Source organism: Vanessa tameamea, chromosome 25 (assembly GCF_037043105.1).
Source record: "Vanessa tameamea isolate UH-Manoa-2023 chromosome 25, ilVanTame1 primary haplotype, whole genome shotgun sequence".
Lineage (NCBI taxonomy): Eukaryota > Metazoa > Arthropoda > Insecta > Lepidoptera > Nymphalidae > Vanessa > Vanessa tameamea.
The window spans coordinates 280,515-302,450 of record NC_087333.1 but is presented as its reverse complement, the minus strand read 5'-3'; the positions used below and the strand labels follow the sequence as shown (position 1 = coordinate 302,450).

Below are 21,936 nucleotides of genomic sequence, written 5' to 3'. Positions count from 1 at the left end.
ACATCAATACTTATTATTGTTTTGCTTCAGTTTGAAGGGTGAGTGTGCCAGTGTAACTACAGGTACAAGGGAGACAACATCTTAGTTCTCAAGTTTGGTGGCGCATTGGCGACGTAAGAAATGGTTACTATTTCTAAGAGCACCAATATGGCTTGACAGGTTAACAATCTCATTGAAATTTAAAAACTTTACATATTCTGTTTCTGAAAACAAAAGTTGCAAGTGTTCAGTCGTAAATGAAAATATTGCAATAACGAGCCTATTTAAAATTAATAAATCACTTATCACCATCTAAACAAGATTTATAGATAAAAATTGATTTTTATTAACCTTACCTTACACATACTTGTTGACTGTATTATATTACGAATGAGGATTGAAAGAACGTGTGAAGAATTCTACTTTATCTCAAGAGACGGTTCACAAACAGTGATTATTAGCAGCCTATAAATTTCCCACTGCTGGGCTAAGGCCTCCTCTCCCTTTGAGGAGAAGGTTTGGAGCATATTCCACCACGCTGCTCCAATGCGGGTTAGTGGAATACACATATGGCAGAATTTCGTTGAAATTAGACACATGCAGGTTTCACCGCCGAGCACGAGATGACTTATAGACACAAATTAAGCACATGAAAGTTCAGTAGTGCTTGCCTGGGTTAGAACCCGAAATCATAGGTTAAGATGCGCGCGTTCTAACCACTAGGCCATCTCGGCTACAAACAAACAGTTTGATAAGTAGTTATAATTCACTTGAGGCGGGGGCACCGGTTGCTCAGAATTAATCCTATTAAGATAAGAACGTGCCGCACGTAATTGGACGGCGACTCGTACAATTAATCAACGTTTAATAAATCGTGGCACCCCGCATCCGATAAACCGTAAGATAAAACTGTGAACACCATTTCGGACATTATTTTATTCAAATAGTAAAAGTTTTTATAGTATATCGGACACTCGGTATTTTATTATGAATGTATTTGTTTATATGTACGTGTGTTATTTGCGTGTATGTAATATTGTTTATGTGTGTTATGTTTACGTTAATACTAAGTTGAGGTATAAAAAAATACTAAGAAAAAAGTAAATTTTGAGGAATCTGCTATCCAGATATGTCAGATGTAATCACTAATAAACCCTAAGGGAGGATCTAAAATAGAGTGGGATCTTTACAGGCTGTGTTTAATTTGACAATCAATAAATGAGTGTCAGTTGTATAAAGGAATTTGATTTGAACAATTAAAACTACTTAAGAAGATACATGGATAAAATATATGGTCTTCATTTCTGTGTTGATGTACGTTACATAGAGATGATTATTTAACTTTGCCTTTATATCTTGTACGTTAAAATTAAATGAATATTTAGCCTGCTCCATTTAGATCGTAAAATAATTATCAATCAAACAATGCTTTCAGTATAAATAGCTCAATCTAAAACTCACTCACGGATTCCATATATTCAACGTCATAAAGTTGCTATTCCGATGCAGAATCAGCGATTTCGAGTATGCATTCATCCGTTAAAGGAAAGTGGGACACGACGAATACTGTTCAGAAACTCTTTTAAATCGCTTCCCGTCCAAAAAGCCATTACACTTCAAACTTCATCTAAAGTTCATAGTGTGGAGTATTAATATGGATATTTTATTACTGAGTGTTTAAGTGATATTGTTTTGAAAATTAATCATCATATAAAAAAAAAATATATAATTAAAGCACGTTCAACTGAATACACGTGCCAGGTTTAAAGCGTTTTGCTACAAATATAGTTTTTTTATCTTAACTTAGTTCACAGTATTAACATTTTGGTACTCTGGAATAAGTTTTGATGATAATGTCCTCTTGAACGATAACTTTCAGTAAGTTTAAGCTAGTCTGTTGCTGAGGATATCTCACCAAAATACCAGTCATATTTATATAAGTTTATAGATGTTAAACTTGGAAATGTACAGCCTAAAACACTAGCTAGATTTGAATATATTCAATACATTAATGAATTCATTGAACGACATTTAGCATTTTCTACAATAATCCTCCGTGTTAATTTAGTTTTAGTTTAGGAAGTAAAAGTCATCAATATTCTCAAATAACATTCAATAGTTATCAATCAAAAATCATGTCATACTATATAACAAGTCACAGTAAAAATATTTTTAATCTAGAATATAACTGCTAATGAGAGTTCTCTATTAAGCCTATTGACCTCACAAATCAATTAGAGTCATAATCAGACCTTGATAAATGCCAAAAACGTACTCAAGCTAATTACTAGCGAATGAAATTGGATTCGTATTTCGTTCGTTAAGAGTTAAGTTGTACATATAACTTAGTTTAGTAAAGTAGTTACTGAGTTTTCTCTTAACAAATGAAAAAAGTGTACTTTTTAAATTACACGAAGTATACAGAATATTAAGTGATTTGTATGACAAGTATTCCCGCCGCAACTTGTCGTCATTGAAGTCATTATGCAGGTCGTTTCATTATCCTTTGGTAGTAATATTTCTCTCTCTTTTAATACATTTTTAATGTTTTGCTTTATGTCATATGAATGCCGGTAAATGGTTATAACCACACATGTACATTTATGGTTTAAAAAATATCATTCCTCATTCCAACAACGCACCACCAACCTTGGGAAATAAAGTATTATAGTTACACTGGCTTACCCATGCAAAGTGGAATACAACAATATTAAATATTGCTATTTAGCGGTAGAATATATGATGAGTAGATTTTACCTACCCAAATAAGATTAGACTAAGCCCGACCACCAACCCGCATTGGAGCAGTGTGGTGGAATATGCTCCAAACCTTCTCCTCAAAGGGAGAGGAGGCCTTAGCCGAGCAGTGGGAAATTTACAGGCTGCTAATGTATGTACAAATAAATGTTACTAAGAAGAACATCTTCAACCCTAGAGCACAAGAGGTATAAACTGCTCCTCACCATCGACGTACTCGCAACCATGAGATCGCAAAATTCCCCAGCAGTAGATAAATAAATTTTAGCGTAAGCAATAAACGCCTTGCCTTTACCATAGGAAGTTTAATCGCTCAACTTTATCAATCGCTGCACCTATAAGTTGCAGTTTCTTCAGTTCAAACTTGGTCTATTATCCTATGAACTCCTTACAAATAATTGACACTTGATTGATATTATAATATTCTTAATACAATGAATTAAAACGATTTATCAAAATGATCAATTGCTTTAGGAATCTGACAATATTTGAGTGAATCCTGATATAATCATTAACTTACTGGAGAATAATCACACTGGGTACTTTATATTAAATTATGTTTCATGCCTTGTAACGTCAATATTATCAGTTTAATGAACAAAAATGCAAAACAATGATACGAAACAAAAACATATAAACTGCATGTAGAAACAGAAGGATTCACATAAATAAACAGCAGAATAACATTCGAATTTTAACGCTATTTTCGAACGTTAGGGTTGATTGTTCAATATCCTCTGACTGAATTTAAGCGTCCGTCAACAGATGAATCCGAATGGTAAACAAGCAATGTTACAAAAAGGTTTAATAAATAAATGCTAAAGTAGAACGCATCACCGTTGGATATCAGTAGCACGTAAGCTCATCAGATATCATAAGCTCCATATTAAAAAACATTAAAGGTATTGTTATAACACTAATTATAATTATAATTTGTACACTAGTTACAAAGTATAAGGGGAGAAGTGTAATAAATATTTTTAAATTTCCTAAATTATTCCTCGAAATTTTTTGCAGATAATTAACATTCCTCCACTTCATTAAAAATGTACAAAAACGGATAAGAATTTTTCAGCATCGTAAAGAATTACGATAATGTTCTTAGAACACAAATGTTTTAGAAATATCATCAAGTGGGTATTTTATTGATACCGTAATTATTTTATAATATTTGTTAGAATTTATTTATTTAATACTTAACGCCTTCACCCGCACGGGTGCAACGTATTCATCATTCATAAATAAATAATATTATATAAATTTCATATAATATAATATGTGTATTTTTTTTAATATAATCATTAGTTTAGGAGATTATCTCCAATATTATAGTGAGTCCTTCTTTTTTAATTTAAATAAGGACTTATTCTATTAAAAAGAGTGAAAATATCACTAAAATAAGGAAATAAGTATGTTATCGTCACGATTAAATATTACAAAAAAGATTTCGTTGTTTGATGTTGAATTATAATTTTATAAAATAATTATAATAAATATATGAAAATAGCGAATAATGTTTTAATTTTTACTCAGATACTACAGAAACATAAAGTTATCGGCACGAGTGATACCCTGCTACGTAATCTACATAATTATGTAGCTGCTGTAGATGACTGCGTAGTTGATACTACGAACTGCTACGAGCTTGAACTTGCTTCTCAGCGTGCTTGATTGGATCATACACCATATATTTTATATTATACGTTCTCTCTAAAGCCTGTATAAGTCTAAATTTGTTTGAATTGTTCTTTGTTACTTCAAAACATTTATAAACAATAATATTTCAGTCTACCTTGAGATGGCTCAGTGGATAGAATGCGTGCATATTAACTGATGATGTAACTGTCAATTAAAACCCAGACAAGTACTACTGAATTTTGATGTGCTAATCTGATCAAATTTGTGATTATATTTCATCTCGTGCTCAGGCGTGAAAGTACATTTCGTAAGGAAGCAGCGTCGTGAAATAAGTTCTAAGCCTTCTCCTCGGAATAGTAAGGAGAGGAGATATAAGGTCTTAACTCACAACACAAACAGTCATTTATTTACTTAATAACATAAAATGTACAATAACTTTAATTAAAAAAGTTTGTATCTCTGGATATTCTTAAAACAAAACCATAAAAAGCCAGTTTCAATATTTTTATCAGACACGACGTGTTTATTTGAAAAGTTGAACAATAGCTGTTTCAAATCTCAAAGAGGGAAGCTCGCTTCCATTTCTATACAACAGAAATACCTAAGACAAAAGAATACACCATACGAGTGATTCTGGTTTTCTGAAATCTTTCACGAACGAAACATTTAGCCGCGTACTCGTAGTACTGCTGTCATTATAGTACATACAATTGTAATGGATAGGATTTGTGTTATTCAATGTTTCGAAGTGTCGAGAGAACTGCAATCCAGGGGATAGTGTCATTAGTATTCAGGATATGAAGGAATATGAAATTCAAAATTAATTATCCGTAGCGAGTTTTTCATAATTCTTACCAAGCTGGGTCTTTGAGATCAAGTCAACCAAGTGAAGAAGTCAAAGTTTGAAAGGAATTCATGTTGTCAATGCTGAACTATTGTTAAGTTATTAATTAATTAAATTAATGAAAAGATTGAATGAAACTAAAAATATATAAATTGCATAAAATTTCATTTCTAAATAAAACTTATGGTTCCAAGTTGTAAAACTTTAGATTGACGTGAAAAAATGCCGAAATAAATTTAAATAAAGCGAAGCTGTTCGTTTCATATCGAAGAAATCTATTCCGTCGACATTTCAAGGATTTCGAAGTTTTCTTTCCAATTTAAAGTCAAGTAAAATACGACGCGAACATAAAACCCGTAGTGCCATTTTAAAATCGAACAAACATACTTGTTAAACTCGACTTGTTTGTACAAGTGAACATACTCATGCCTCACACATAAATCGGTTCATTGTGATTGGTCCATATTATATTTCTTTCTAGTTTTGATATTATATTTTTAGAATAGTTTCCACAGAATTCCTACCAAACGTATAAAAAAAATTACCTTATATTTTATGGTCAAAAAAGTTGAAAGGTATATTTTAAATAACTGTTAGGGTGGTGAACCAGCAGATAGCTTATAAAATTTAAGACACTGAGATTCAACCCGAAGAATAGGTGAATTTTTTTTTTCAAAGTTTTTGAGATTAACCACTGAGCCGTGATCATTAAAGAAATCCACTTAAATTTTAACTTAAAAATTTAATCCAAACCAGGGCAGCTTATTCATCAAAATAATATCCATCAGGAAGCCCATCTTCTTGCCTATTTCAACATAAAGACATTTCTATTGCAAGCATTCCATACAAAACACCCATCAATTATATTCCCACACAGTTAAAGTCTCTAATAATGGACCCCACGCCCTCTACAGGAAATACGTCATTACGCGATAATGGCCGACGCTCTTCCGCTCCCAGTTTGAACATCACACCCAGGCATGTTCAGTAAACAATGGTTTGTTAATGTCGGTTAAGGTCGAATTTACTATTGCAAATGGACTGCTGTATTTAATTCTAAAAGCAACTTTAAAAGAAACATAAATAGATATAATATCTTTGACTTACCAGGTCGCATCACGTTTTTTTTTTTTTGTATAGGACCTGGCAAATGGACGACCTGATGGTAAGTGGTCACCAGCGCCCACAGACATTGGTGCTGTAAGATATAACAACGATTCCTTCACACCAATGCGCCACCAACCTTGGGAACTAAGATGTGCCTATAGTTAGATTGGATCACTCACCCTCCAAACCGGAAAACAACAATACTCATTATTAGTGGTACCTACCCAGACGGACTTGCACAAAGCCATACCATCAATTAATAATATTATTGTATTATATATTATAGATATATATATCTTATATCTATATATCTTCATATATTCACAAGCTAATGTAGCTCATGCTTGGCGTGCCTTGTAATGTTTTTTTACTTTTTTTTTTCATCAAATATTTTCCAATAAAAATGTATGCAAATCTTCATTGCGATCAGTTAAACTGTACATAAGTTTATTTGTTGCAAGTGAGTTCTATTAGAGTTGGTAGCATCTCTTGAGGAAAACCTCGCCGAGTTATATCAACAGCCTCTGCGGTCCGGCAGCCTCTCCGATCTATGGAGAAGACGCCATCATAGTGGCTTAAATGGCTTTAATTTAAGGTAGGAATCCCACATAACCCGATTCCCCTTCCCTAGGGACCCGGGTACCATAAAAAGGTTACCAATGCGTGACAAAATCAGGTGACAACTCGTATAGTAATCGGTGTCACGGTATCGAAGACTTAATCTCAAACAGACAAACCGATATATATTTTTATAGATATTACAAAAGTTCCCTAATCGAGCAGTGCCATCTATCGGTGCTAATAAAAACTTCATAGCATTCAATTATACGATTTAATCAGTGTTATGTAAAGTTAAACCGTTCCCGCGCGCAGTATTTGTAACTACAGTAATTAAATAACACAAGTGCAAATTGTAAAATGCACTGGAAACTAGATAGGTGGCTATTCCGATATCATTCGTCATTGGTGTACCTAACAATTTTATTAATTAATAAATTAAATAAGAGTTAAAATATTATTTATTCGAGAAGTTTATATTGAGTAAATATAATAGCAAAGAAACTCAGTAATTACTATTTTACATAACAAGACTAGATTTCGAAGTGGTGTATAATTTATTACAAAATATAATAAGGACCCAAAGTATTGTAAAGTTTTTTTACATTTATGTTACGCTTAAGCCTATAAAAAATATAAGAAAAGCTTTCGGCATACTTGTCTACGTGAGTAGAACCAATTCATCAATTAATATTTTATCGCAAATCATCATTGCTCCGTATTTTTGTGTTCTAGTTTAAATGGTGAGCGAATCTTTGGTCGGTAGTGTACTGTCGGTTTAACTAGTTATTTATACTTCTTACAGCACCAGAGTACCGACTACCGAAATGAGAAAGAGAGTCTGTTGACGTATTGCCAGCGTAACATGACATTCATATGGTGAATATGAGTCTGTTTTTATAATACTTCTTCTGAAAGTACAACTCAGATTATTATACGAATGACAGATGGTGCGCGCGTGATACATTATAAAATGAAGCAACAAATGCGGATATTCTCGGTAGTGCGAGTCGACCCCTCTTTTTGCTAATACGTCAAACTGTATACTAATACTATAAATGAAAAAGTAACCCTGTTCAGTGGTTTAGCTGTAACGCATTTACGGCTAAACCACTGAACGTAATTTGATGAATATAAGTGTGAAACAAGTTCGAATGACAAGGAAATACATAGGTTACCTAATAATTAAAATTAAACCCTAAAACGCGAGTGATAAAAATTTAGGCGTAACGTATATTCGCTTTTGTGGCTTCACTATAATATTCAGAACGCTCAATCTACCTTTTGTCTACAATCTGAGAATGAATGTATCCCATAAATTTGTAATATGCTTTTAATTATGTATTTGTCATAAAATTGATCGCAAATAAAAACCCAGCACGCATATTGGTTTTTATATACGAAGCACGTTTCGAAACAAATACGATCGTCTCATTCGTTATAAAAGCGAATGAGATTATCTACGTGTTTCATGATAGACGCCCCTGGAGGCTACAGTGAAGCTCTTAGATCTCTGCTGCAACTTGAACCTTAATTAAATCAACATAGAGTTGATATCCGTGCGTGTATTTTATTACTGATATTAATTCGCGCGTAGATGCAGTCCATTAGCTCGAGTCCTTAATATTCCCAAATACACGGAATAACCATATAATTGTAATATAGGTCAAATGCAATATATGGTACAAATCTAACTAAAATTTTGTGCATTTAATTTCAAAGATGTACGAATAGTATAATAAAATTATTACAAAAATAACAGAATTTAAATTTTGTGCTTCAATTTTAAATGGAACTAAACGAAACTTCCAAACGAAACATAATTTTCCATATCGATTTATAAATAACGGATTTCTGAGGTAACTAATATAAAATATACATCCGAATTGATAACCTCGTGTTTTTGTGAAATATAGTGTATATGTATGTGTATATGTGCTCATGTGTGTAAATGTAACCGTACGCTTCCTGAGTTGGAAGGATACTTTCGAAGATATAACGAGATATGTAATCGTGTAACGCACACGTAAATCTTAAGCGAAGTTATTGTTTTCGTTTGGGAGCGTATATTTCCATTTGGCTCCATTTGAATTTGATGAAAAAATACGACAGGATTTTTTTATAAATACGAAATTTATTAATAATATATTTTCTTAGAGCATTATTTGAAGTCAATTTTGTTTTGCTGAAATCATATGTTTTTGTATTATTAACAATACTGATCTGATTGATGTCATCAAAATTCATAATCATAATAGATTTATATGAGCTTACATAAACATATTACAATACAAGATAGACAGACGGGGAAGGTGACGGCAAGTGGTCACCAGTGCTCATAGACTTTTATATGAAATTGGTGGCTGGTTGGCGATGTGAGAGATACAGCGTCAGTAGGCCACCAACTCAGAACTAAAATATTTTCAGACCGAAAAACAACAATACTAGATAAATATTGCTGCTGGGCAGTAGAATATATGATGAGGGGGTGGTACCCAGATGGGCTTGCACTAAGCCCTACTACCGAGTGAGGTTTATACTTTAAAATCGTCATTTTACAAGACTAAATTTCATGTAAATCTTCCGTACGTTCGGAATATAGATTGTAAAGAGGAGATCCCGCAAATCGTCACTTTTATTCATCTCTACAAATGTTCATACTATGAGATATGGTGTATGGCGTTATACGCTATATCCCAAGTTATAATCACGTATTTGGAGAGATAGTCCAGAAGGCAGACCAGTGTAGTAGTTTCATAATAAACGCTCTTCAACTATATGAAAAGATTGCCTGAAATATTTGTTTATCTCTAATATGTGTACAGACAATATGACAACTACATACATTTTATATGTATTTTCCAAAAAATATAAAACATTTTTCTTTAAGTACGAATAAAATACGATCAATCCAATTTGTTTTTAATTAAATAAATATGTATTTATTTATTTTATATCAAATAAATGAAATATTCCATAATAATTAAAATTATTTTTAATTTTATTATATAAACTAGCTGTTGCCCTCGCCTTTGCTTGCGTGGAAATTGATTATACAGAATAATTTAAAATATTACGTTAATTTAAGACCTCATTTGTGGTTCGACTTTTGTGGGCCAAATACACCAGACTGCTTACAGAGCTCACTCTCGACCAGGCTATTTAGAGCTGTCTATGCGAAAAACAGTCTTCTCTTATATCTGCTCCGACCATTTTAAAAATTTGACCTTGAGCTTTATTAATAGTCATGGTGAAGCATACTTTAAGCGCGAACTGTACTCTCTTGACATTAAAGGGGTATTCTGATGGTATCAAAGATATTCGTGGAATATACACTATTTCCCTTTTAGTACATCCAGCGATCACTGTATCCTATGACATTATGATAGAGAACCCTTACTATTAATCTGGTGCCGTCGCATAATTTTTGAGGTCCTTAATTCCTCAGTAACATTATTTCCTCAGTAATCTTCTAACATAAAAAATGACGGGCTTCAAGACTAACCTATATACGAAATTTCAATTACTATTTCAACCCTTAGGGTTAGAATATCCAGATATGCTTAAATACATATCTACTCATTTCTCATCAGTATCTCACCAAAACATTTTAATGCTTATAACTTCAAAAATGACGGATTTCTAGACTAACCTATATAAGAAATTTCAACACCTTATATATCCAGAAACTCTTAAATACATATCTACTCATGTCTCATCAGTAGTCCAAAAATAAAGATTAATGCTTATAACTTCAAAAATGACTGATTTCCAGACTAACCTACAGAAGAAATATCAACCTCTAGGGGTAGAATATGCAGAAACGCTTAAATACATGACTAATCATTTCTAATTAGTAGCCTAAAAATAAAGATTCATGTTTCTCACTTAAAAATGACGGAGTTTTCAACCCTTATTTCACCCTGCAGAGGTAGTATATCCAGAAATGCTAAAATATATATCTACTCATTTTTTATCAATACCCCATCCTTGTGTTCTAACATCGCCAATGCGCCACCAACCTTGGAAACTACCTTGGCTCTAACTACCCTTCAAACTGAAACGCAACAATACTAAGTACTGCTATTTGATGGTAGAATATATGATGGGTGGGTGGTACCTACCCAGATGGGCTTGCACAAAGCCCTACTACCAAAATAAGAATTGAATTAACGCCATTTAGGCTCAGAATGTTTTAATGACATCAAACTCGTCATCTGAAATAGATTTGAAAATTAAATTTCTTACAGAACCCACTTTCATCGCTTTCACCGAAATTAAACATTACGGTGAGCCGGTGAAAGACTGCGTTGGAGCCACTAAATGTGCTACTTACTATTAAAATAATCTTTTTAATTATATTAATTTTGCACAAAATATGCTTTTGCACTTTTATTCATATACGGTGGAGCTTCGTTTAAGCCAGTCTAGATAGGTACCACCCACTCGTCAGATATTCTGTCAGCAAAAAGCAATACATAGTATTTTTGTGTCCAGCTTTGAAGGGTGAGTGAGCTTATAAAGATTAAATATAATAGTTCATTGAAAGTAATGACAGTCCTAGAATCCAAGTACGTGATACATAGTTAGACCTACGTGTGCCCTAATGTAACAAATATTTTTAATATTAGAATGATAATCTAGTTTCGTGGCCTCCGATAGCAATTATTTCGCTAAATTAAATACTATCCCGATTTAATAAAGCCTCGCCCACTGCGTTAATCCGTAAAGAAAGTGTTTTGTATAGATTTTAATTGGTTTAATAAATTAACTGAGCCTACTTTATGTTAAAAGACCACCATCTAGCTACCGGCCGCAACTTTGCGTGGAATTAGTAGATTATTTTACCATCTTCCGAAGATTATGTTTGTATTATTTTATGACACGGGAGGACAGTCATGTTGTAGTAATCAGATCTTGAGGTCCTGGGTTTAAACCCCAGATCGGTCCGATAAGTAGATTTTAGGTTCTTTCTTTCGAAAAATTAACTAACAGTTATAGCAACGTGTCTGAAATTTAGAAATGTGTACATTAATGGCCTTGGAAAGTATGTTAAGTCGTTGGTCCTGCGCCTGAGTCCTGCCGCCCCATCAGATTATTATAGCGAGGGAATGGTGAGTTTGTATTTGCACACACACACTTGTGAATTATCATATGTCCTATGTAGTGGGGATAATATCTCTTGGAAAAACCTAAACCAGTCAGGGTGACATCTTACTTCAAATTCTAATCACATGATTTTTTTACACTACATGAAAATAACTTTGCGAAGCTTTAATATTTTGTAAAGTAACATGGAAGTGTATAAGTAATAGTTGCTTAAATGCGTCCTTTAGTTTTAAAGTTTAGAGCTCATTCCGTCGCGCTGCTGTTACTCGATTCGGTGGATACACTTTTGGCAACTTTTACTCATGATGCTTACCGAGAACACGAGATGAATATTAACAAACAAGCCTCAGTACGGTATGGGAAGTATTTAAATTAAATGAAACTTGTTCTTTATGCGTACTAACATAGTTTTAAGAGATTCTGTTACTAATTTTATGGACCTAAATGACCTGAAATAAAAATATTTTATTTATATATATCTGAACTAGCTGTGCCCGCGACTTCGTTCGCGTAGTTGTCGGAAACACTATCATGATTATCGTTTGATTGCTCACGTTGGTTTTTGTTATTATAATCGTCAATAAGATTTAATAATATGTTTTACAGTACTTTAGCGTAGATTATATTTTTAGTTTTATTTTCTTGTGGTAGAAGAACATACTGATTTTGCCCGCAACCCGATCTTGACAACGCGACATATAGTTGGCCGTGTGAAAAGCAGTCTTGACGTAAATCGATTCCTACGTGTTTAAATGTTTGGCCCTGTGATTTATTAATGGTTACGGCAAAAGATAACTTAATGGGAAATTGAATTCTTTTAAAATTAAAAGGTAAATCATTTGGAATCATTGGGATGCGAGGTATAAGCACTGTTTGACCAACTGCCGGACCAGTCAAAACTGTTGCAACGATCACGTTATTGCGAAGGAATTTTACTTGAAGGCGGGTCCCGTTACATAAATTTGGTGGTTTAAGATTTCTGAGTAAAATTATCGCAGCACCTATTTTTAACTTCAGGGAATGTGGTGGAAGGCCGCTCGGGTTTAAAGAATTGAGAAACTCTTGTGGGTAATGGACAGCATCTTCTTGATCCATTACATTATCAATAGATGTGTAGGTAGTTATATCGCCTGGAAGTTTGGTTAAAATTAGGTCGTTAATTTCGTCAACGCTACTATTTCTCGCCGCCAATATTGCCCTTTGACACATCCATTGGTAATCTTTATTTTCTATTTCGACGATATTAGGGTAAACTTTTGATATTAAATCCTCTATGCTAGTCACTTTTTCTCCTAAATCGCGATCAATTTCAATTTTATTTTCAGAATGAGGTACTTTTCCATCTCCTATTAAAAGTAACTTTGAAGGAAAATTTGTACTTCCTCCCCCCAAATGTGCTCTCATATTCGTAGATAGTTTTAAGGTATGGACAAATTTCCATAACGGTGAACTTTTAAGGTAAGACCTTACAATGTCTGCTCTAGTTCCTCTTAAAATTACCGGTAAAGTTTGTCTAAATAAATTACCAACATCTGTGTTTTTATTGCTTATTGTTATACGGTCAATTATGACAACCCTTTTCTTAAACATAAAAGAAATATTGTACAATAGTGTACGATTGCGAATATTTTTTTGTTAACAATTCGATGCAGGTGTATCGACATCTGGATGTAAGACAAAAGAAAAAGTCAATTGTAAATAAATAAATCACAAACAAAATTCATACTCTGCCAAAACAAACAAAACGTTCAACAGGAAATGTAATAGTAAATCTGAATGACTTTTCTTTGTCTTGGATTAGGAGAAAAGTTCATGAATTGTAATACCTGACGGTAGACATGTTTGCTTAAACACTCAATTTTGATTCCAATTTTCTGTCATTATATAGGACCACTATGTACGTATAGGGTTTAAAAAAACATCAAGAAGAAGTGTATTTATCGATAGACCAGATTTACAAATTTGGAGTATATCATATATTTACAAACCTACCTTGGCTGACACCGCCTCCAAAAATAACAATAATTTTAACTATAATATATTATCGTAATAACTTTGCTGACTTTTAAATAGTCTAAATATTTTTAATTTCATTTTACATAGTATAAATCTAAAAAATATTGTGATCATTGTTTGTTATTCATAGGTTTGTGTTAAGTTAGATTTAAAGTGGGTAGGTACATACTTATCTCCTTGCGTGGAAACACAGAACGTACCTACATATTGGTAAGTAGAATAAGTTACTTGATTATTAAGTTGTAGAATAATAAGCAATTATTTTTTACTTTTTAGAGCATATTATTTTTTTTCTCTTTTGAAGTCGGTTTTTTTTTGTCAAAATTTTTGTTTCTAAAAGATTCGGCCGAGTATCGCTAACGTGCTCCTTAGAATTGTTCCGTTCCCTTCCGTACCGTTACTTTGTCATGGATCCTATGCTCAGAACCTTACCAAACTTTCACCATAGTACCCTTGAAGTATATCCTTTATAATAAAAAAAGAATCATTAAAATTGGTTGGCACAATTTTGAGTTATTCACCTATTTATCGCGCACATATATAATGCACATTTAAGACTTATATCGTTTTCATAAGGATACCATCATCGTAACAGGATAAAATTAAAATGGGGCCACACGGGAAGCACTACCTTTCAAACAAAAAAAAATTATCAAAATCCAGTGAAAAGTTATGAGGTAACAGACATATAAAAAAAAAAAAATACAGACGAATTGATAACCTCCTCCTTTTTGAAGTCGGTTGAAAACAAACAATATTAACTTAAACGTAATAAGATAAACAAACCGAACAATAAGAAGTTTAGATTGTTTCTCCTTTGGTGTTATTATTTCATAAGGTGATTATAGTACAACCGTGTTGAATATGCTTGAACGTAATAGAAATTACTTGAAATATTGAACTACTAATTTATTTGTGTAGTCATTTTAAACGATATTCACCTATTTGCTTATTTGCATAATTTATTTTCTCAGTGATGATTAATCTGCATCGGTGAAAGTATCGCTCGCCAGTTTGAACTTTTTTACGTGTGTAATGTAATTTTTATACCTTATTTATACCGTGAAACGTTTGAATTGTTTACTTGCAAAGTACGAAGGAATGTTCATTGAAATTTTATCTTATATCGTAAGTTAAAACTACAGCAGATTATGATTTAAATGTAACCGATTTTAAACGATAAAAAATAATGAGCAAATAAGCTGATAACAAAACCTAATTTTGATAAATAATTTAACTATTAAGAATGTTAATTTTTTTAAGTCGTTATGTGCATTGCTACTTCGCAGAACTACACCCGCGGGTGAGAGTGGCGAGCGCGGCGGCGGGGCTGACCCGCCTCCCCCTCATCCGCCGCCGCGCCCCGCCTGCTAGCACACTCTTAACAAATAGACATATAGTGTCACGGACTTTTTTTTTATTATTAAAAGAGGAATATATCTTTCATACACATTTTTTGAGTAACTTAAAACGTTTATGCTGCGCACGCATCGAAAGTCCATAAATGTGAATAATTTTCCCCGTTTTTGCAACATTTCTCACTGTCGCTGCGCTCCTATTGGTCGCAGCGTAATGTTATATAGCCTAAAGCCTTCCTCTATAATTGGACTATTCAACAAAAAAAGAATTTTTCAAATCGGACCAGTAGTTCCTGAGATTAGCGCGTTTAAACAAACAAACAAACAAACTCTTCCGCTTTATATATTAGTATAGATAAAGTTCGCTCAGATTTGAAGATGCAACGCGTGCCTTAGCGCTCAGCCGATATGGAAAAATAAAAAATCTTCATTCATGTTAAATATTCTTGAATGCGTGGACTGGTATAATAATTATTTTTGGGGGAAAATTATAGTATTATTTCGTCGTGTATGTGTATAGTAGTCGTTGATATTTTATTTTATGTAGTACCTTACTTATGTTAAATGTCATAATAGCACTGCCATCTCGTGTCGATTTTCTGAAGCTCGTTGTGGTTCATTTTTGTGTGTATCATTTGCCTACTTGCCACGAGGTGGCGTAGCTTACATTAAAATAAAATTCTGTCAACAGATGGCATTCAAAATTACAGCATCCAAATTTTCAATGCAAACTGAGTTACGAAGTAACTTGAGACATAATAAACCTCAAAAATGTAAACAGATTAATTTAAGTTACATAAGTTTTCGTTTATATTTTGAGGCTTATATGTAACTCAAGTTACTCCGTATCTCAGTCGCTAAATGTTAAAAGTCTACTTATGTTTATTGTGCTATTTTCACGTTAACTTAATGTAATGTTTCACGACCTCCGTGGTCGAGTAGTGTGGACCTCGGTTTTCATGGGTACGCCACTCCGAAGTCCCGGGTTCGATTCCCGGCCGAGTCGATGTAGAAAAAGTTCATTAGTTTTCTATGTTGTCTTGGGTCTGCGTGTTTGTGGTACCATCGTTCCTTCTGATTTTCCATAACACAAGTGCTTTAGCTACTTACATTGAAATCAGAGTAATGTATGTGATGTTGTCCAATATTTATATATTTATTTCAGATTATCTTAGCAGAGCTGCGATACTAACAAGAGCTTATACGTTGTCACACCAATGGCTAGGTATAGCTCCAAGGTCTTTTTTCTTCGAATTCACTCACATTCAACTCATTACGGTAATCTGGTTGCTGGTGGGCAGTATAACTGAAATATGTCAAGAAATTCCAAAAAAGTTAATACGCTCTTTTAAATGTTCTGTACAAAGTGTTAAGATAAAAGAGTTCCACTGATATACTACTTGAATTATTCTTGGAAACTCAAGCAAACTCCGTCTAGTTTTTAGAATAGTAAAACATATTATTACCTAGTAGCAAAAGAAAAATATGATTCCCATAAACTGGCTCTACTTACCTATATTGATATTATTAGGAAAAATCCTCACCGCCTTAGGATAAGTAATTTAATCAAAGTATGGGACATAAACAGCACAATACATTCATTGTGTTATCGTCAAAGAAAATGTACCAATATAAATTTATTTGGTAATAATGAAAGAGAAATTGTACGTTTGTTTATGGCTTCGGAATATTTTATTGAATTGGTGAACTAATTTTATATTCACATTTAATTAGAACTTAATTTTTACTGGCAAAATCTACTTTCCGAATCGGTGGTAGGTCTAGATTTCATAGAATTCTCTGAAAAAAAAACGATTTAAAAGTGCTTTGTAAAGATCTACTTGAATGAAGTATATTTTTATTGATTGATCGCAGATTTGGAAAATTGACAGTTGAAATTATAAGTGATATACTTATAATTACAATGTCAATAAAAAAATCGAAATACAGCAATTTTTAGATGATATCTGTCTCATAGATTTTTGGTCTGATGATGGAGACTACCTGAGGAGGATATTTGTAGTGCATGGATATATTCAAATACAGCTTCCCACTCTCTTTTAATGGGTGGTACCGTAATCGGATACAAACTAAAAGAGTTCCGACGATAGACCGATGGTGTTTCGTGCTCTCTGAGACACGGAGGTAAACACTGCCGACTTCCAATCTTCGATCCGTTACAATGACTTTTTTGCCAAAAACACTCAATATTTATTTATTTATTTTAAGTGAATATACATTTTATTTATATTGTACTGTATTAAAAACGATGTAACAAAAACCCTATTGGATTTATCCGTACATCGGTATTCATTGTCAACACTTATAGACTTAAAACTATACAATAATAACAAAATAAAATATAAAAGAAACAAAAAGCAGGTACATAGCAAATAAATAATGTTACAATTAGTTGTTTATTTTTTTCATAAAACAGCGATAAGCGAATTGACGCTGTGACTATTCATTACCCTGCTCAGAACAACATCGTTTAGTATAGCGTGTACAGGTGTTCCATGTATTGTATTAATTATTTTATATTTGCAAAATATACATCGAGTAGATTTATATTTGCCCAATTCCAGTTTCGAACACGGAACATGGAGCTGTGCTAAGTGGTAGCTTTACTTTAAATAGTTTGTTAAATGACGATTCAAAAGTGCTTGTAAAAGCCTACTTGAATAAAGTATATTTTGATTTTGGTTTTTTTTATTTTGTTGTTTTTTACGTTGGCCTGCATATAAATTAGTGTTGTGGGTATATTTTGTATAGCAATATCCTTAAGAAAATTTTACCGATCTCGTTTTCGGTTATTATTTTTCTCACGACATCATTTCTACTCTGTGCGGCGTGGGCGACGTTAACTCATAGCGTGAAGACTGAATGAAAATATGAAAGGTTTAATAATAATTTCATGGAAAGCAAAAATGTATATTTATATAAATAGGGCATAGCAGAAGAAAAAAATTAGGTCATTTACTTACTAGCAACAATTGAGGATTGTCAAGAACTTTTCCCGTTTACTTCTTTCTTTAAAAAACATGAATAGAATAGTATTCCAAGAATATCTATACTAATATTACAAATGCGAAAGTAATTCTGTCTTTCCGTCTGTCTGTCTATTGCTCTTTTGGAGCTAAACAACTTAAACAAACTTGATGTAATTTGAAATGAAGCAAGCTTGACTTTATTATGCATAATATCTTATGTTCAACCAGGGCCGACAACTAGATATCTAAATTTACTTTTATCAGAATATTATGACTAGTAAGAGTCATAAGTTTTAATGTCTGTTTGTTTAGGTCAAATCTTGCAAGCTGAATTCGAACCGCTTCCTCTTATCTTACAGAGTTGAGATTTTATATATCGGTTTAGTTTCAATGATAAAGTTTTTGAAGAAGTAAGAAGTAAAACACTTTAATATCCTTTATTAGACACATGACAGCTTGTGATAAACTTGGTTTCATCTTAATGATTTATCAATTATTGCCGATTGCAAATTGATTTTAATACATTATACGGTGAATTCAGCCCCATATACATTAGAAGAAAAATGCTACCATAAAGGATGGAAAATTATTCATCTTTAAGTAGCTCATTATGAGTTATTCAATGTCTCACAGTTCAAATAAGTCTCGACTTTTTATAAGTAAAACATTTACCTATAAAAATTAACAGATCGTCTTATTTCCTGTATAAAAAGGAAATTTCCAAACATCCTTTCTTAGTGAATGCCTACTAAAAATAAACCTAACGCCAACGATTTTTACAAAACTTGACTTTTTGTAAGTTTTTAGTTTAAGTATGTTTATGGAGGACATTTTTTGTTGTTTTCTTTATGTTATGAACTAGAAATGAATACTTGAATAATTTATACGCAGAGTTTTAAATGGCATCAAATCCACAACGACACAGCGTCGTTTCACAGAAATTTTGGACAAAAAGTCAAAATTTATTTCCAACACGAATACAGCCATAAAGAGATCTATAAATTCATGAAATTGAATTTCGCCGTCCATTTCAGACACCACAAGCCGCAATAAATCCTGGAGCACGACTTCTAACCTTCATTTTTAATTGTATGGTTTCAAATTAACTGTCCAAGCAATTCATTATGAATTTAGGTAAGAGTTTTTCATGTATGACGTTCCCTCTACAGATTTTACCGGTGGCATATTTTTATGCCAGCCCAAGACTTGATGGTTGGCAACGTAATTACCGCAAGAAAATGGCAGGTTTTCCCAGGTCTGGGTATTTTGTTTACTGAACTAAATATTTCTAGAATCTGTTTAAGAGTATGTTACAGCAATGTTATAAAGTAAAGCCATTTGATCGGGGCATAGTGGATTCTACGGAAAGTTGTAATATCTCGTTCAAAGTGTTAATATTAAACTCAGTAAACTATGAATAACATTTTAATCGCATATTTTTAGAATTTTATCTCTCTCCAATGTAGACATTTTCTTACATAACATAATTTTCAAATACCTAACTTGATTTTTCGTTCAATTGTCTTTCTGATTATACTCTAGGGTGACTTTTTTAGGATATAAATAGCAGGGCGGGCAAATAGGCAATTGGGTGATGGTAAGTCATCACCGCCCGTGGACTTTACCACTGAAAGAAATATTAAACATTCTTTACATTGCCAATGCGCCACCAACTTTGGGAACTAAGATGATATGTCCCTTGCGTCTGTACACTACCTCACTCACCTGTAAACCAGTATTGCTTTTTGGCAGTAGAATATCTAGTGGACCCGCGGGTGCAGCCATCGGTGACCACTAGTTTTATATAAAGGGAGCAAACGACCAATTTTCAAAAATATCAATCGTTTTCAATCAACATAGGAATTGTTTTACGTTTATATATTTTCTGGGTATAATTCAATTTGCTGGTAAAGTTTTTTCAAGATAAAATAACATGTTATTTTCAGAGACCCTTGTGCGCGTATTCCATTAGTTTACTTTGAAGGCATCTGCTTCTGACATCCACATTTCCTTGGCCGCTATTAATGATACGACAGAACTTACGAAATTTGGTTGCCTAGAAATAGAAAATGGACTATATAGCTTGTTGATTTATATTGAATTGTTTTGTGCTGAAAAAGGTTGCCCACTCTATTTATAAAAATTCACAGCGTTGCTCAACTCCGAATTTATGGATATACAGGTTTCAGAATAACATCTAACGTAGGTTTAAAGATGTTTACTGGCATAAAAGATAAAACGTCACTTGTATGGTTTATTCTTCACCATCGATACGAAAATAATTTGAATATCGTTGTGCTGCCCGAACCGAACCCTAATGACTTCCGGTCAAGGTCCCTTGTACTATCCTACTGGGCAGATACAGATCTATAGTCATCTTCACCATATATATCAATAAATTAATCTTCGTTCAATATTTTTTTAAATGTTATGAATATTCGGAGATGGAAATTAAATTACAGAATACAATTCTATAATTTAATTCTCAGAGTATTCTATAATTTAATTTCCAATATTCAATTATGTTGAAAGAAGTATTTGATCATCGTACAAAGAGTACAATACCCAAGGACTCTCATATTTTAATAAAACGATACAATGGGGTAAATGTCCTGTTCGTAACACCATTTACAGAACACAAGAATGAAACCATTTCTCAATAGGAAATGAAGAGAACGGATGTCGTCTCTTTACTAAAGCAAAAAGTGCCTACGCGATGGAACAAATGAATGCAATCTACGCCACTTTCGCATTGTCTCCAAATGGTTTGGAGTACCGACTCGTGACAGTTTCATTATTAACTGGGTTGAAAAAATAACGTTTAAATCGAAAGTACATTTCTTCTGTTCTACTCACACATATTCACTAAAGATATATACGAATCATCGTATATGTACATATATCTGATGTGGAATGGTGAATCGTTACCGAAGATCACAGGCTCAAATCCGTGCAAGCACCTCTGAATTTTCACGTGTCTAATTTGTGTTCATTATTGACTTTGTTCTCGGCTCGTGAACAAAGTGAAGAAAAATAAATGTGTCAGATAAAAGTTAACCATGTGTACCCATCAACTCGCATCGGAGCTACGTGGAGGAATAACCCAAGCCATAAGCTTAAAAGGAACCAACCAAAGCATAAGCTTAAAAGGAAATGAAGCCCGAAACAGTGTTAGTTAGTAGGACATTTAAAGACTATAACTTTACTTTTTTCGAACAAAGGTGTTTGATGGACATCTCTCACTTACTTTTTTTCCGTTTTGATCTTACTATTATTATTATAATTCAACTGCCGACATTCAAGTAAATGTTACTCCTAGAAATAATGATCTAGTCCTTAATGTGCATAAAAATACTTGATGATCTTTTTGATAACCCTAGTAATAATCGTCGAATCGATGATCGTCTTCGGCATTAATCGCACAGGCTACGGGATCGCCAACGTATCCTCGGTATCCTTCTGTGCTGTGCTTCGCTCGTGGCTCAGTGAAGTTCTTCTCGGGGGACGAAAAAGTGATCTCGCTACCCTGCACTTTTCCCTACATACTTTTCAGTATGTACGGTAGCCCGAGGGCATTCTT

General features: G+C 33.1%; 1 protein-coding gene across 2 annotated transcripts in view; it reads right to left on the bottom strand.

Annotated features, from left to right (window-relative positions):
• Window positions 1–21,936, bottom strand: part of LOC113399525 (uncharacterized protein) — a 463,929-nt gene that overhangs the window by 305,127 nt on the left and 136,866 nt on the right. The window lies entirely within an intron of this gene.